At 38.9% G+C, this 18,750-nt stretch overlaps 1 pseudogene; it reads left to right on the plus strand.

Moving 5' to 3' along the window:
* LOC105808503 overlaps nucleotides 1-18,750 on the plus strand; it is a 119,953-nt pseudogene that overhangs the window by 33,475 nt on the left and 67,728 nt on the right.

Consider the following 18,750-nt stretch of genomic DNA (forward strand, 5'->3'; position numbering starts at 1 on the left):
ATTGAGGGAGAATAGGTCCAACAAAAAATTTACAGGAATTTTAGTACTGGCATACCTCAGAGAGATTGCGGGTTCAGTTCCAGATCACCACAATAAAGCAAATATTGCAATAAAGGGAATCACACGAATTTTTTGGTTTCCCAGTTGCATATAAAAGTTATATTTACACTGTATTGTAGCTCGTTAATTGTGCAATAGTATTATATCTAAAAAACAATTTACATACTTTAATTTTAAAATACTTTACTGCTAAGAAATGAGCCGTCAGTGAGTCATTGCTGATTGTCACTGACTGATCAGGGTGGTGGTTGCTGAAGGTTGGGGTGGCTGCGACAATTTCTTAAAATAGGACGACCATGAAGTTTGCCGCAGTGATTGACTCTTTCTTTTGTGAACGATTTCTTAGTGGCATGAAATGGTGTTGATAGCATTTTACCCACAGTAGAACTACTTTCAAAATTGGAGTCAATCCTCTCAACCCTGCTGCCGCGTTATCAACTACATTTCTATAATATCCTAAATCCTTCGTTGTCATTTCAGCAGCGTTCACAGGATCTTCACCAAGAGTAGATGCCATCGCAAGAAATTACTTTCTTTGCTCATCCGTAAGAAGTAACTCCTCATCAATTCAAGTTTTATCATGAAATTATATTAATAGCAATTTGGTCACATATTCAGGCTCCACTTCTAATGCTAATTCTTTTGCTGTTTCCGTCACATCTGCAGTTCCTTCTTCCACTGAGCTCTTGAATCTCTTCAAGTCATCCATGAGGGTTGAAATCAACTTCTCCCAAACTCCTGTTAATGTTAACATTTTAACCTTCTCCGACAAATTGCAAATGTTCTGAATGGCATGTAAAATGGCCAGTTTTTTCCAGAAGGTTTTTATTTTACTTTGCTCAGATCCGTTAGAAGAATCACTATCTATGGCAGCCATAGCCTTATGAAATGTATTTCTTAAATAAGACTTGAAAGTTGAAATGACTTCTTGATCCAAGGGCTGCAGAATGGATGTCGTGTTGGTAGGCATGAACACCACATTAATCTCTCTCCTTGTACATCTTCATCAGAGCTCTTGAGTGACCGGGCTCATTGTCAGTGAGCAGTAATACTTTGCAAGGAATCTTATTTTCTGAACAGTAGGTCTCAACATTGGGCTGCAAATATTCAGTAAATTGTGCTGTAAACAGATGTGCTGTCATCCAGGCCTTGTTCCATTTATAGAGCACAGGCAGAGTCAATTTAGCACAATTCTTAAAGGCCCTAGGATTTTCAGAATGGTATATGAGCATTTGCTTCAATTTAAAGTTACCAGCTGCATTTTCCCCTAGCAAGAGAGTCAGCCTGTCCTTTGAAGCTTTGAAGCCAAGCATTGACTACTTCTCTCTAGCTATGAAAGTCCTAGATGGCATCTTCTTACAACAGAAAGATATTTCATCTATGATAAAAATCTGTTGTTTAGTGTAGCCACCTCATCAGTGATCTTAGACCTTCTGGATGACTTGTCGCAGCTTCTACATCAGGATTTACTGCTTCATCTTGTGTTTTTATGTTATGGAGACGGCGTCGGTCCTTAAACCTCCTGAACCAACCTCTGATAACTTCCAGCTTTTCTTCTGCAGCTTCCTCACCTCTCTTAACCTTCATAAAACGGAAAAGTTAAGGCTTTGCTTTGGGTTTGATCTTCTATTCAGATACACTCAGACTTTCTCCATATTGGCAATAATGCAGTTTCCCTTTCTTATCATTTGTGTATTCACTAGAGTAGCACTTCTTTTTGAGGAAAAGGAAAGAGAAGTTTATTAATTTGCCAGCAAATGAGGAGGTTGTCAGACTCCCATCTTAAAGTACCAATGTCCTGCTTCTGAGCAGAAGTACAGAGCTTTTAAAGGTTCTGATCAATCTCATCTTTGGCTAAGACAATCTCGTGACCTCTGCCCAGGTTAATCCCATCTCCTGTGGCACATAGTACAAAGGGACATTCCCCTGCCCCTCCCAACCACTGGCCTGAGACAGGTATGCACTTCCTAGTTCTCCAAAAGCAGTGGGAGTTGTTTTAAAGAGACATAAAACATTTTTGCCATTTTTTTTCAAGTTATTTCTTCTGTTATATATTCTCCCCTGTTAATATTACCCTTCCATATCTATGGGAGGAGGGGCAACATAACCACAGAGCTACTTCCTGCTGAATTGAGGCAATATTTTAGAGGGAAGGTTTATACTTATGCATGCCATTGCAAAGCTTTGGCAGTATATTTACATCAACAGATTACCAGGCGAAAAAAGTCATAAGCACTAACTACGACAGTGAGGACTGACAAGGCAAAATGGACATCATGTTGCCTTGCACGTGGTGTCCGATACAGGGCTGGGTTGGAAAAGAAACATGGGACCTCTGAGTGCAGAGTAGCACTTTTAATTTCCTTCAAAAACTTTTTTTTTTTTTTTGCATTCACAACTTGGCCAACAATTCGGAGCAAGAGGCCCAGTATTCAGCCTGTCTGGGCTTTCAACATGCCTTCCTTTCTAAGCTTACTCATTTCTAGCTTTTGGTTTAAAATAAAAGATGTGTCTCTTCCTTTCACATGAACACTCAAAGGCCATTGTAGGTGTATTAATTAGCTTAATTTCAATACTATTGTGTCTCCCAAATAGGGCCGAGGAGATGGAGAGAGATGGGGAAATGGCTGGTCAGTGGAGTAGTCAGAACGTATATAACATTTATCAGTTAAGTTCACTGTCTTATATGGGCATGGTTCATGGTACCCCAAAACAATTACAATAGTAACATAAAACGTTACTGATCACAGATCACCATAACAGATATAATAAAATTTTTAAATACTGCAAGAATTACCAAAATGTCATGTAGACATGCAGTAAAATGAGGTATGTATAGAGATTAATTTACAGACCTCAAAAATCATAATCTTGCATGTTGATGATGGTGTTATGTGCATTATTCTCATGTTTGGTCAGATCAAAGAGGAAATATAAGTATCAGAAAAGCTCGGTATACCAGTGATTTGAATAATATACTATGTGGTCATTTTTGCAAACAATAGCCAATTCTCTAATTCCCCAACACCAGTGAGGTATCCAAAAATTCAATTCAATTCTAACACTAACTACCCAGAGTTAGTGCAGGCCCCACAGGTCAAGGGCTCTGTCCCCCAAGGTTGCTACCACTTCAAATGCCAGCCACAGATGGGGTCCCCAAGCTATTCACACTTCTGCTTGGCCAACTACAAGGTGGGAAATTTCCATAAACCACACTGAAGTTCAATAATTGGCTAGAATCTCTTGCAGAACTTAGAAAAGTACCTTATTGTGATTACCAATTTCTTATGAAGGATACAACTAAGGAATAGCCAAATGGAAGAAATGCATAGGATAACCTAGGTATGAGAGGGAGACCCTGCGTTTCCATACTCCCTCTGGGTGCTCTACCCTCCCAGCACAGGGATGTATTCCCCAACCTGTTAGCTCTCCAAACCCTGTCCTTTAGGGGGCCTTACTGAGGTGTTATTACATGGGCACGATTAATTGAATCATCAGTGACTGGTGATTGAACTCACTCTCCAGCCCCTACCCCCTCCCCAGCAGTTGGAGGGTGAGGCTGAAAATTCTGTCTCTCTCCCTCTCTCTGGTGACCAGCTGCCATCTAGAAACTGTCTAGGGGCCCCACCACTTGTCATCTCATTAATGTAAACTAAGGTATGTTCCAAGGAGAAGGCTTATTCTGAATAGCAAAAGACATTTCAATCATTTAAGAAATTCCAAAGGTTTTAGGAGCTCTGTGCCAGGAACCAGGGCAAGGACCAAATATATATATATTGGTCCTTATATGTATATAAATACATATATATATATTTATTATTATACCACATATATGCAGACTAATATGTATATTATGAGCAGTATATCGATATACAAATTAGATGATCATTTAAAGAGCCCAGACTAGTCTATGACTGTTTATAAATGTAATTCTCAACTGCAAGCAACACTGGCAAACATGAAACTGTAAATATCTAAATTTTGCTATATACTCTATCATTTTAGCTTATCTCTACTTAACATTTTTAAAATGAAATTGCTTCTTTTCTCATGAAATAAAGTAGGATGTTGTTCCAGAGTGTGGTGTGGGAGTCCGTCAGGCCTAGACTTGAGTTTCAACCCTGTGTGTGACCTTGGGTTAGGTATATGACCTCTCTAAGCTTGCCTTTCTCATTTGCAAAGTGGGAATGATGATATTATAGGTTGTTGCTCGGTGAAACCATCCAGGAAAACTCTTAGCACAGTACAAAGTTCACGGAGAGCTCTGGCTTTAAGAAAATATATGTGTGTGTCCTGGAGCACAGTCGTGCCCACTCTGCACCCCTTGGATTTGTCACTCCGTTTTCCCCTCCGAAGCATTTTCAGGCTGTCCTTTTCAGTTGGCTCCTTCCACCGAACATACAAAATGTTGACTTCTATTTTCTTAAGAAATGGAAAGGGAGAAGTGGGAGAGGGAGGAAGAAAGGGAAAGATTATCTAGATATTAGTCATCTTCATTCCCAGTCATTCTGTATGCCACTTGCCGTGAAATTCTTCTGTGATGCTGCTTTCTACATCATTCCTCTGAAGTACAGTCTTCCACATTCCCTTTCCAGAGAGAAAAATCCCAAAGCATCAACGGCCATCATCAAAGACATTCTACCTTCTGGGCCACACCCTCACACATGAGCTCCTCCGCCTTCCCTCTCTTTTTGCCTATGGTTCGTTCTTCACCTGCACACCTGGCTGCCTCTCCGAGCCTGTGCGAAAGTTACCTCTTAGGAGACCCGGCCCAAATTTCACACCATTAGACAGAAGGAATTTTTCTCTCCTCTGACCTTTTGAAGTGTAATCAGTGTTTCCATTGTCTCTTTATTGTTTTGTTATTTACTGCCTTGCAACAACTCCTCTTTTTGGAGAACTGGGCGTTCTTACTCTTACATTGTTATTGTTTAACCTTTTGGGTGCTAATGTATACTCACCCAGTTGGACTGTTGTCTTTTTTAAGGTGAGAGGCTATATTAGATTACTTGAATGTTACGTAAATTGATTGGCAGGTGCATTGAACATAATAGTGCCTAATACATTTTAATTAATTCTTTCCTGTCTTTCTTTTTTTTTTTCCAATGGTAACGGTAGAGTGCTTCATAAGCAACCAGAACAATGATGTAGTGATCCATATTAAACACAATCAAAACAACTAAACCAGATGTGCTTTGATTTGGCTATTTTGTGAATACAATAATAGCTAATATGTGTTTCTGCAGGATAAACCTTAAACCCTCTTTGGCCTGTGCTACATGAAGTACTAGAAACAAAATACCAGTCGCTGGAAGTGGGGCGGAGGAGGGAATGGTGAATGTGAATGTGACTAGTATAAAGAATGTTGGTCAATTGTTGGGGTCCTGGTGCATTTTGGAAGTGCTTGTATGGTGGGCACATTGCTATTTGGCCAGTCCTATTGGTGGGCTAGCATGTAATACTTCATAAACTCTGTGCCAATCTCCACAAGAACCTTCAGCCCGGTGGGTACTGATTGATGTGTTTGGCAGTTCTTACCTTCAGATGCCAAGTTCTGAAATAAAGTGTCTTGTGTACAAGCTGGTGGGTCAGGTCCTGGCTCCTTTGCCTTGAAGTTCTCCCAACCTCTTGGCCGTCAGTCTTGGCAGTGAGAGAACTACCACTACAGCTGTTGTAGATAGGCCTGCTCTGTGGTTCAGTACTGAATCCATCTCTTGGATACCATTCCCTTTGATTTATTTGGTGTCCACTTAAAAACAAATCAGTATTTATATACACATATACTCTCACACAGATACATAAATCCATTTCTTTTAAATACATTTAAATATGTTATTTAAAATAATTAAAGATAATGGTTATGTTTAATTACCAGATTGGGGGGTTTCTAACATTTAAAATTTTATTGAAGTGAATGGTAAGCTATATATTTTTTTAGAGATGGCTTATCATCTTTAAAATCTAGTTAATGCCATTTTCATTATGCCTGTGAACCAAATGATGTAAAATTTTTTCCTATTCAAACGAAAAATGGTACAGTTTAGTGAGCTATAACACCTTCTTGAAAGTATGTATATTATAGGTCCAATTTGGGAAGACAAAATACCTATATTACATACTTTAACTTTGCCTCTTTTATAGCCTACATGAGGCATCTCAAAATTAATACAGCCAGAGGCAGCAAAGGCATTTGAAGTAATTTCTTGACTACTTTTCTTTCTCAACAGAGCTCACCAAATAAAAGGTGTTACCCGTGGAACTAGTAGAATAATTGCCAATCAGAATGTCTGCCAATTCATGAACTTTCTCCAAGTCAGTCCACACTAATGTCTAACTCAAAGTATTTCAGTTCATGTAATAAAGAACTAGAAACTTAATGCGCCATATACTGAACACTAGGAAACACCATATTGGCTGTATATACATACAAAGTCAAGTGAACAATGGAAGCAATGATCAGAGTATCTCAGGTCAAAACAAGAATTTGGAATCGATCTTTGTTATATAGATAAATGTCAGTTCCAAAATATAGATTGTATTGCTCTGTAGACATAATCTAAATTTTCCCCCAAAAGCTCTCACCATAGCATTGTTTTTATTAACCTCCTAAAATGATATTTCTTCTTCTTTTACTCCTTTCTTTTTACCACTCTTCAGCATACCTTTTATTAGTAATTTGGTACCCAGTGCATGCAAAAACCATGAAAGTGAAAATAGTAGAATCGATGTTTATTTACTTCAAAAAAAACAGTGAGAATGTATATATTAATATGTATATATTTATATATTTGGGCAGACACAAACACACACAAATATACTATGTTTGTAAACAGAATTAATGTTATTGATAATAACTATTGAAAATAGTGAAAAATCTATCACTAAATAAAACAGGGAAAAATCAGTTCCTAAAAGATCTATATTGCTTATATTCTTATCCCAGCAAAGACAGGACACTTGAACAGTTGTTTTATTTTGAAACAACTTTAGAACTTAAAAGTTGCAAAAGTACTTTGGAGAGTTCACTTACACCTGTCACCCAATTTTTCTAATGGTAATATCGTATATCATCTTAGTAGAATTATCCAAATCAAGAAATTATCATTGGTTCTGTTAGGCAGGAATCAAATCTGCAGGTGGCAGATACAGGCCAGGAGGGAGGTTTGTAGGGGTGGAGAAGCCGGGGACCAATCAGAGGACGGGACTGCAGGAAAACACAGAACACCTGACAATCATGTATATCAATCATCTGGTAACATCCTACACCTCCCATAAGCCTTCTCCTGAACGAGACCAATAAAAGGAAACCACCTGGAAGTCCTTAACATCTTTCTCCACTCGTGGAGACCTGTTCCTCTCTCTGGAATGCAGCTTCACTTTGTGTAGCTTGCTTCTTTCTTCCTTTTCTGCAGTGAAAGCTGTTGGTGTCCAATTGCTTCCTGTTTGTGTTCACCCTGTCACACCAGCCCTGCTTGAAGTTCTTCCAGGCAATCAGCCAAAGAACCAGGACAACATTTCTCTTTCAAAAACCCAACCCTGCCAGTTCAACAATTTTCAAAACTACAGACCTCATCCGGATTTCACCAGTTTTTCCGCAGTGTCCACTGATTTATCCAGAGCTGAGGAAGTGATGGATGCCTCTGCCCTGACGTTCTGGCTTGGGTGGTTCCTGTGCATAGATGGTGCCAGATGTGGGCTGATGGGAATTCAAAGAACCCATCTCTTCTAGGGACAAAGCTTTTCTTAGGTCACATCACTTTTCACTCGCCCTCTCTTCTACTTTGTACTTTATCTTTTTAATACATAATGCATACGTATGTATTTATATATATATATATATACATACATGCACATGTTATTTATTCTTCCAGATTATTGCAAGAACAAATCTTCAGGAAAATTAGATGACTATTACGAGTTCTCATCATCTCTTTTTCTTTATGGAACAATATTTAATATATGCCTGCTTCGTGCCAGACTTAGGGCCTAGTACTGAGCATTTGTAGTGAGCTAAGGAGAAATAGTTCCTACTTCTTACCCGATAATCATTTTTATTTGTAAGCTTGATAAATGCTACGAAGGACAAATGCAGGGACTGATGAGTCTCTGTAAGATAGGGACATGAACTGGTTTGGTGAGTTGGGGAAAGTGAAGGGATATTTGAGCTGAGGAGCTGACAAATGAGTAGGAGTTAACTAGTGGGGGAGGCTGGGACCAGTCGAGGGGCTGTGAATAAAAAGCCAGCATGTGCAAAGGCACTGAACCAAGAGTGAGAAACAGAAAGCGGAAGGGAACGTGTAGCAAAGTGAAGCTGGAGAGGTGAGCAGTGGCCAGGTAATAGGCATTCAGGCCATGCTGAGATTTGGGTCTATCTCAAGAGCCGTGGAAGCCACCAAACTGACAGTGGAGCCAGAAGACAAATTTGTCTTTTACAAATAATGCATAAAATGGATTGGGGGAGGAGGTGTTTGGGATAGTGCAGGTAAGAGAGGGATGGGTCAAAATAGGTTGGTAAGTGTGGAGATGGAACATGGATAGAATGGAGATAGCGTCATAGCCAAGTCGGATGGTGGGTTGACACAGGGAAGGAAGTTTAGTCCAGGACAACTCCTGGCTTTCCAGGTTGTTTGACAGAATTGATATTGGTGCCGTTGACTGCTCAGAGCAACACTGAAGGAAAAACAGATTGTTTTTGGCTTTTCTGGCATCAGAGGAAGGGTAGAGAAGATCTCTTATCTCTCTTAATGCTGCTTATGAGATCATATGAGCCTAAACTGAGTCATGAAACTCCAACTTTGCATCAACCAGTGGGGATCTCTGGTGTTCTCTGAATGAATAGGAAGAGAGGGTTAAAGTCACCCAAGAAGATATCATGTTCTCAGGGGTCCTGGCCCTGGTCTGGTGGTCTTCTCACTTAAATTCTGCCTTTCATGACGCTCAGGGCTCACTGACAACTTACATGCTGAGGATGTTCCAGTCTCCAACTCTCTTCTCAGAATTCTCTGCTGAACCCCAGACCTGTGTATACACCTGGCAGTCAGAAACTCACTGGATTTTTTTTTTTAATCCCAAAACATGATCCTTCTTCTTTATTCCCTATATTAGCCCCTCTGATCACCCACATCAGAACCTTGGGTGTTATCTGAAAACTGTTACCTTAATTCTGCCTTGCCCCCACACCTCACATATACTTATGCCAGGTCCCTGGGATAACTCCTCATCGATCGGGTGTCAACCCATCTCTCGCTCCTCCCTCCACCGGCCACCATTCCCACTGCGGCCATCCAGACCTCGCTTTGTGACACTGTCGCGGGAGCCTCCCACAGTCTCCTGTGCCTTGCATTCCCTCAACCCACGTCTGCACTGCTGCCCAGGTGATTTCTCTAGTACATAGACCTGACTGTGCTGGGTCCAGTCTTAAAATCCTAGGTGGTTGTCCTTTAACTCCATTTGCCTAAAATGCTTAGCACAATATACAAGATCCATAATCCCCTGCCCCTCCAGGCCTGCTGGATTAAACCCTTCACTCTGTCGTCTTTATCAGTTTGCGGTTTTGCTGTTGGACATGTCTCCACCTTCCGTGCCTTTTCGGATCTCTGGGATTCTCCTTGCTCTTCTACATCTGAGAAATTTATCCTTTAAAATGTACCTCACTTATTCCTAGGGAAACTCCTGTGTCTACTTCAAAGCTTAATGGAGATGCCCCCATGGCCACGTGTCTGCTCCTGTGGCTGGTCACCACATGGCACTATGGTGGCCAGTTGTTTGTCTAAACTCACGTTGTAGCGCAGGCTTCCTGGAGTCAGGAACCACATTTTAGTCAATATAGTATCCCCTTCCCTAACATGCTTCACAGCACTTAGAAGCCTGGAGCACACTTCAGAGCCTAGAACAGTGCCTGGCACAAGGAGATATTCAGTTAGTGTTTGAATTAATGAATAAATAATAGGTATATAATACATGTTTAAATAAAACATATATAAAAAATAATAAAATAACAAATAATAAAATATATATCCCTTATATATAAAAGATAATAAAATATAAAATATAATAAAAGATACAAAGGAGATCTCTCTCCCTCTCTCTCTCCCTCCCTCCAAGTGGTAGAGGAAAGATTGACCTTGTTCCACAGCCCCATGCCCCATGCCCCAGTTCCTGACTCCTTAGTGCAACATTTATTTATTAATCTGTATTATAGTTCTGTCTTAATATTCTACCTTATCTTCCCCAAATGTTTCTAAGAAACTTCCCCTCTGGCCATACCATATTATTCACTTCACACCTTCAGTTCTCTTTCATATTTAGGTGACTAATTTAGTTCCTCTTCTTGGAGTGCTTTCCTGCCATTATTCAATTCTGTCTCTGAAAATTATACTTATCCTTCACGTCCTAGCCTAAAGGTCTCCTCCTCCTCAAAACCTTCTCTGGTATTTCGCAGTTTGAATTCATTCTAGCCGCTTCTTCACTTTCATGAAAATTTCATGTGGAAAATTTGAAGTCTCTTCTAATTTTCCTACCCTACTTTATGATCGTTACTGCCTGTTTATCTCAACTAGACTATAAGCTGCCTGAGGGCAGGGATCCTATCTGATTCACAATGCAAGACCTCGTGCATAGTAGCTATTGAGTGAAGTTTGTTGCATTGAATTAATATTGATAATTATTCACAATTATTGGTGTGTAGGTGCTCTGGGGGTGTTCAGTAAGTAATTCAGTGAAATAACTCAAATTTCTAAACCTAAAACTTTTTATTTTTTTCTATGTCTCATTGCTTAACAAATATTTATCATATACCTGCTGTGGACTGTGCATTGTGCTAACCTCTAAGGAAGCAATAATGACTTAGGGCCATTGCTACCTGTTCTAGAAGTCATAGTTTAATATGAAAATCAAGCTAATCATACAACAGCTATTTATTGAGTGCCCATTTTGTACCAGGGAGTGGAGATATGACAATGAGAAAAAAGAGAAAAATGTCCTTGCTCCCTTGAAGCATACTATCTAGTTGGAGAGACAGACAAAATAAAGTAAACATACTAACAAATGTAATCTTCAGCTAACACATGCTAAGTACCCCATGCTGTGAGAACTAAGAGAAAGTTGAACTGGATTTGGAGGGTGAGGATGGTACCTAGAGTTGAGCATGAGTGTAATCAGGTGAGAAGGAAGGAAGGAGAACATCCAGTATCACTGCCCCAGAGAGAGCAAGTGGGCATGGTGGAAGATGGGGCCAGGATTAATTAATATAATTGTGCACCAAATGCTCTCTTTTTAAAATTCCACATTCTGTTGATGTATATCAGAAATAAATGTTCCCTTCAAAACGCTATGTTTTTTACACAGTTTAATCTAATGTCTGTGGCATTATAATAAGAATTATAGTAAACAGTGAAAAAATGATCACAACATTAATTCTGTATGGTATTTAAATTCAGCCCACTCTTCTAAAAATAACATAAATGGCTTTTCATGAGAGAAAAAGATAATTATGAAGAGGGAAGAAAAAGGAACTTTTAAAAAATATATGGCATTTCTAATGGTCATCTAATCACTGGCTTGATAAAAACCTGAAAATAAAAAGGGCCCACAATTTAAATATTGATATCACACTCATTTTTATTTGGTCACATGTGTTGTATTTATATTAAAATAATATCTGGACTAACTTTAATAATCATGAGAACTTATATTTAATACAACTGTGTGTAAGGAGGAAGCAATACCAAAAATTATTGTTAAACTATCTTTCATATGATTCTGCATAGGAAAATTCTGATATTTAATAATTGTGGAATTATTCCTAGATTAATCTTTTCTTCAACACATGTAGTAAACTGAGTTGGTAAAGTATGTATTAATTTGAATAATTGGCACAATTTATAGATGATAAGAAAGGGTTAATAATTTTATTAGATAACAGAAAAATTATATTTAGGAGTAGAAAACATTTGTACATCATTTCTAATCTTGATATAAAATATCTAATCTTACTAGATGAGTAATGTTCTCTATGAAGGATTTTCTTGGTCTGAAATAATAGTTTCTTCTGATTTTTCTCAGTACTAAACAGCCTCTCTAACACACGGGGCATGAGGGTACAGGAAGACTGAAGCGCTATCCCAAGGTTTTGGGCCTGAGCAACTGAGTGAATAATGCCGCCATTTTAGAGATTGAGGAGATACAGGAAGGAACACTTTTTTTTTTCCTCAGAGAAAGATTGGGATTGAGAAGCCTGAATCTGGTATTCAGAGATGATCTAGAGCTGGAGATAGAAGTTCAGGAGTCCTGATTATGTGGGTGGAAAGGTTGTGAGGGCAGCGATATTGGAGACTCTTTCAGCTAGAAAGTGAGTGTAACTAGGGGAGAGAGATCATAGGAAAGTGGCCCTGAGGTCGTGTCAACATTTAGAGTTGGAAAGAATGAGAGGAGGAAGTTCAAAAAAAGGAGAAAGAGATGTGGAAAGCCAGAAGAATGTCATTGATGCTGAGTGAAGAATGCTGTTACGTTTCACGATGGAGTGATCCATTTTGTCAATTGCTGCTGAGAATTTGAGGACGGAGAATTAGCCATTGGCTTCGACAACATGGAGACTCTTGTGGCTTCATCAGAGGGGTGTGGACACAAACTGGATTGGATTGGGTTCTAGAGGAAGTATGGATGTAACCAGAATTAATTTCTACCTTCTAAAATGTACATGTACATTATGTATTTAGATAGAAATGCTAATATAAGAGATTTTTGTAAACAATTAGAGAACAAAGTATATTACTATGACTGTATTTCTTATAAGTACTCACATGCTTAACATTTAGGCCAGTGCCAATTTTAGTCCAAGAAAACCATGATTTCCACTTTACATCTACTGATTATAGAATGTTCAATTGGGCTTAAATAAATGCTTAATCTCCCATTAAAGCCCCGAGTGCTAATTCATTTTATTGCATCCTCTGGGCTAAGGCAGAGAGCATATATATAAGTATGTAAGTGTTGGATGATAATTTTATATCATCCTCTGTTCAAGTTCCGACTTTGCTCTTCACTAGCTGTGCAGTCCTGGCAAGTTACATAACTTTTCTAAGCCTATATTCTCAAAGATAAAATGTGGACAATAATGATAAAAGGATAAATTAAGATGAAATGTCTAAATTATTTAGCATGGTGCCAGGCATATAGTAAGGGCTGAGTGAATGGGAGTAAATTTGCATGGCTGTGATTACTGTCTTATTTCTCAATGGGAAATAACTGAACACTGTCCAATTTAGTGAACAGAAGATAGGTCTTCCAATAAAGAACAGGAAAACGAGATGCCCGAGAGTAAGCCATACCATCTAAACCATAGTTTTTGGTTCATCTTACTCTGCATGTGTTTATTTCTTTTTATTGTTTCTTCACCTTTAGTAAAGTTGTGTAAGCATAGTAGTTAAGACTGCAGGCTCTGTAGAGCACATTTGTAATCTCAGTTCCTGGAATTAGCTGAATATTCCAGTTCCATCTTCCCATCCTTTCTAATCCAATCAGCCCTGCTAGTGATAATAGCTAATGTGTATTGACTGCTTCCTGTATACTCAGCACTGTTCTAAACATGTTGTGGCTATTAACTGATTTAAACTTCACACCCTAGGAGGTGGGCACCAGTATTACCTCCATTGTACAGATGAGGAAACTGAGGCACAGAGAGGTTAAGTAACTTGCCCGCAAATACACCAGGTAAATGGTGGAGCTGGGATTCAATCCCAAGCAGGCTGATCACACAGTTTTCACTCTTAACCACTTCATCCTAGTTCCACCTGGGGTGATGAGATTGCATTTAAGTTGTCACTGCTTGTCTGCGGTACAGATCGTAGAGGTGGGACCAGTATCCTTCCCCAGCATTCATTAGTGGTTGATAATTTGTGTTAGGGATCCAGGTTTCACATCCCACCTCCAGCCACTAGGAGGTGACATTCAGGTCGGTTCATGAAAACATTGAAAAAGAGCGGTCATATTCCCTTGATTAACTATTTTATAAATGTTAGTCATTTAGATACAAGATTTGAGGGTCGGGTTCTTTGGTGTTTATAGCCAAAGAAGGACGAGTCATTTTTGTATTAAGACATCTAAAAAGTTCTCACACGCTTAGCAAGAAAGCTAAATTAAGGCCTGTGTTGGATAAAACTATAAACATGCTCTCTGCTCCAGATGAGTAAGTGTATATAAATAGAACAATTGGTACACATGACCTTAACGGTGTAGCTCCCTTGCTTTCTATGTAATGTAAATCACCAAATACGAGTATTTCCATCTGACATAAACTGTCAGTGTCAGAAGAGCACATTGTAGGATTCAATACATGTTACACAACAACCAAGATTGCCCTTTTCTTCAACATAGCGTGTTTTTTTCTTTTCCACATCCAGCAGTTAGTACTAAGGCCTGAAACCCTTAGTTACAGAATAAAGTGGCTTAGCAGTAATGGAGCCTGTGTGAGGCTAAGAGAAGAATAATGAACATTCCCTGCAAGCTTCCTGCCTAGATGCAGGTGCAGGAATCAGGAGGTCATGAATAATGCATGACATGCAGATTAGGTGGCGGTTTCTCCTACTGGAGTTTTGACTTTGCTACCTGCCTGGCTGTTATATGTGGAAAGAAGGCAGAAGAAGATGGCAAAAAGTGTCACAGTTTAAAGACGGAGCTCACAAAAATACTGCATATCCTTTTGAAGAAATAAAATTGGGGGGAGGTAGCTGAAGTACAAGCCTTATGGTCTACTTTAGCAGATGAAGTAAGCTCCAGGTTACCAGTATTCCTTTTGCAAAGGAAAATAAAGTTTCCTTGATTTACCTTCTTAATTTAAGAAACCTTATAATTATTTGGTCCTACACACACAATCAGGAATTCTTTTCCTAAAACTTTCCTAAGTAATTCTTTTTCTAAAACTGCTAAGCCATTATAGAAATTATCCATTTATAGTATTTGATCTATAGATCAAGGAAATTTTCCTAAAAGATACAAATACCTGGAGAATATTGTAATCATGGATTAAACAGACCCACTTTTCTCCATCGATGTATGGAATAAGCAGTCTATCATTAAACTTCACCTGGTTGAATTATCACGATGAAATAGTTTCTTTGTACTACTAGGGTTAGGGAGGGAGAACAAGGTAAATGTTTAAAGGATATAGAGTGGATTAAAGAACTGTGAGTCTTGGGAGCTGATTACTCCTTAAAACTATATTTAAACAGCCAGGACTCTGATACCCCATTGAAGATATAGTGATCGGAGGACTTCCTGCATTCCCCTTAGGTCAGGAGGCTTTAACTGGGGAAAACATTTTTTAGTTCAGATGTCCATTTTGAGGATATCTCAATTCAAGCAGATAGAAAAAAATAAAAGAAGAAAAGAGGGGGAAAAAATTAGTCTTGCTACGTTCTGTATAATCCTTATGCATCTTTATTGCATTTTTTTTCCTCCGTCCAATTTGGGGTACTGGAATATGAGCTGGCTTTCATTTCTAGCTGAGTCTGTCATTTCCGCTAGGCCCCAGTTTGGCCGGATGCCAAGACCAACAGGTGATCCTTGTAGCTGCAAAACAGCAGGAAGTGGGCTGTGCTTGAATGAGACAGTTCACCAGAGGGGCTGTCTGGACTCTCTCCATCTTTCTGCATAATTAACACCCCCTCCCCCATGCCGAGCAGAAAATCTGTGCTGAGCAGCTCAGCTGCAGCAGCCATTGAGAAGCGCTGTGAGGAAAAGAATGTTAATAAGCGATGTTGGAAGAAATAAGCCTTCAGAGTGCAAAGTGCGGCCTGGCTCTGGGTTTAGGGAAAGACTGCAGTGGGCCCTCCGGCAGGGCTGGAACTGTATCATCTGTTTCGGAACCATTTTCACTTGCTGAGTAACTAAGGCAAACTGTAGTTCTCATGAACTGTGGAGCTGTTGGTTCTAACCGGACTTTAAGACCAGTTTTGAATCCTCATTTTCTTTCTTTTGCATCTTGTAAATAAGAGTAATGCGTGAAGCATAAAGAGTGAAGATAACACAAGCTTAAAGATGGCCTAGATCTCACGAGTCCTGGTAAAGATAGACCAAAGCAGGAAGGTGGCGACAAGGAAGCAGGAAGTAGGGCATGTTGTTTTGCCAGTTGGTGACCCACAAAGAGGCGCAGGTGTAGCAGCTAGCCTCTAATTGGGAGCGATTAGCAGTTCCTGGAAGCTTGAAACTACTTTCCGTGGGTGATTCTGTCCCTGAAGTAAAGCAGTATGTTCTTCGCCTCCCTTCATCTGGTTAAAGTTTTGAATTGACTTTGCCTTCCCCAGAGCCCGGCTGTGCAGCGTCACCTCCAGAAGGCCTTTCTCCCAGAAGTGCCTGTTCCGCCTTCCTTCCTGCCCCATGCCCACAGAGTCTGTCCCTGGACACCTGGATAAAGTTGTCGTGCTTTCTAAGCTTTTAAATCTGAAAGTTGACTGAAGGAGTGGGCACTTAGACTGTCCCTTTGTTCCCCCCTTGTGGGAACAGGTACCAAGAGGACTCCTTGAGGGCAGGGCACCATACTTTACATAACTTTTACCTACTCTTACACCCAGCAAGGATTACGCATTCAGCAACTTTTTGTTGGGCTGAATGAGTACATCAGTCAGTAAACACTGGTGATCCTGCTTCTGTGAGTCTTCACAGTGACCATTGTAACAAACCCTTGGTATTTTGAAGGTAGTTAAGAAGGAAAAAAGGACTGCAGATTTGCAGGTATGGGAATTTAATTGCGTCATTTACTAAGAGGTGACCAAGTTCTGGGGGATTTTAAGCAAATCTAAAAGAGATTATTTATAAAACATGCCATTGTTTTTCATTTGCAAGTGGGAGTATGGTTTTTCAGTGACTCACTTACTCTCATCTGCCCACAGGGTACATCCATCCCCAGTATCCAGGGTCCGAGGAAATCGAATGAATAATCAGAAGTTTGCTTGGTGAGTATACAGTCTAAATTCTGAGTATTTGTAAATCTTATGGGAAATGTTAACAGAGTATCCATTAAAATCAAGACAATTATTCCTGCTCCTCTAAAGGAAATACGTTTCTCCTAACTGGACTATACAGTATCCTTTTCCTCTGGAAAGTTCTAAAAAAAGTATATTGATAAAGTTTCCTTGCAGCCAGAACTCTTCACTCACCAAAAACTCTTGACTGCAACATTTTTCCCTAACAGATGTGATCTAATTTCCCAGGATTAGCAACCGTTACCTTTTTAAAGAATGTTTTCTTTTTTTCCCCCGAAGATATTGACCCAGATTTTTCTCAGCTACCAACTTTAACGTCTCATGAAGATTTTCACAATTAATTAATCCGTTATATTAATTTTGGCAATTACTATTTCTACGATGTTTTTTCCTGGCCTTAGCGTTAAATACCCAGGGTTTTTTTTTTTTAATTTGGGGAATACTAAGATCTTCTTTAACTGACTAGTTCTTGAACAAAATCATAGATGGAATTTAGCAGAAATAACCTGAAAAGTTATTTCAATCACAAAACATTGATTATTGATTCTTTAGAGAGGCAACTTAAATGTTTCACAGATGTTTCATGTGAAACAAAAATAAATTAACGTAGGTTCAAAATTTGTTTACATTACTCCATTCCATAAAATAAACTTTTCAACACACAATGTATCATTAAAAAAAGAAAGAAGAGAAAAGAAAGATACAAAAAAGAAATAAATAGAACTGTGGCTGTATTTTTTCAAAGATAAATGGAAATTCACAGATCTCCATTTTACTTCATTGAATTGTGCTTAGAATGGGATTTTGATTAAAAACTATGGCTTTTTTTTTTTTAAGTATAGGAAGATGATTACCAAAGATTGAGCTTCCAAATTAATTTTATTCCTAAATCAGGATTATTTTTAGACACAAAATAATGACACTTTGAATTTGAATAGTGCCTAATCAGCTTGCCTTCCTTTCCCCTTTAAATCTAATTAACCCTCACAATAGCTTGGTGATGTTGTTAAATATTATGCTTTTCTTTTTCACAGAGGGGAAATGGAGCACAGAGGACACAGTCATTTGCTTACACACTGCCTAAAAGCTGGGGCATCATTCCTGCTCTCTCACAGTTGCTAAAGCATATTATCTCCTGGCAAACTGGGAAAACTGAGGGAATAATAATGCTGATGGTCATTACATAAAACGAAAGGAAGAAATCAGGTCCATTCTGCATGGAATTCATATTCCTTCTCAGTACAAGGCACATTGTACTAAAGAAACTTCATTACCTATAGAGAATGCGAGATGCTCAAAGGAACAACCTGAGCTAATGGATAAAGTACAAAATTGTCAGCTACGAGATCCAGTTTCTACAACTTAGTTCTCAATGGCTAAATGTGAAACACCAAATAAATAACACATTTTTCTTTACTTTTCCTTTCTGGAGTATTGGAGTAATGATGACTTGTTCCTGCATAATTCATAGCGTGTTATTTGATTAGTAAGTTTAAACTACTTTTATCTCCAGAGAAGTAACCCATGAAAAACAAAAATGATTTTTCCTACTAGCCTTGAGAAAATTCAACTTTTATTTATTCAGCAACATTTATTTACAGTCCCAGGCACTGTAAAAAGCACTATATTAGAAAGATAAATAAAACATGGTTTCTATCCTCAAGGGGCTAACTGTCTTGTAGGGGAAATTTATATGCGTGTGTATATAACA

Source organism: Propithecus coquereli, unplaced genomic scaffold, assembly GCF_000956105.1.
Source record: "Propithecus coquereli isolate 6110/MARCELLA unplaced genomic scaffold, Pcoq_1.0 Scaffold176, whole genome shotgun sequence".
NCBI classification, from domain to species: Eukaryota; Metazoa; Chordata; class Mammalia; order Primates; family Indriidae; genus Propithecus; species Propithecus coquereli.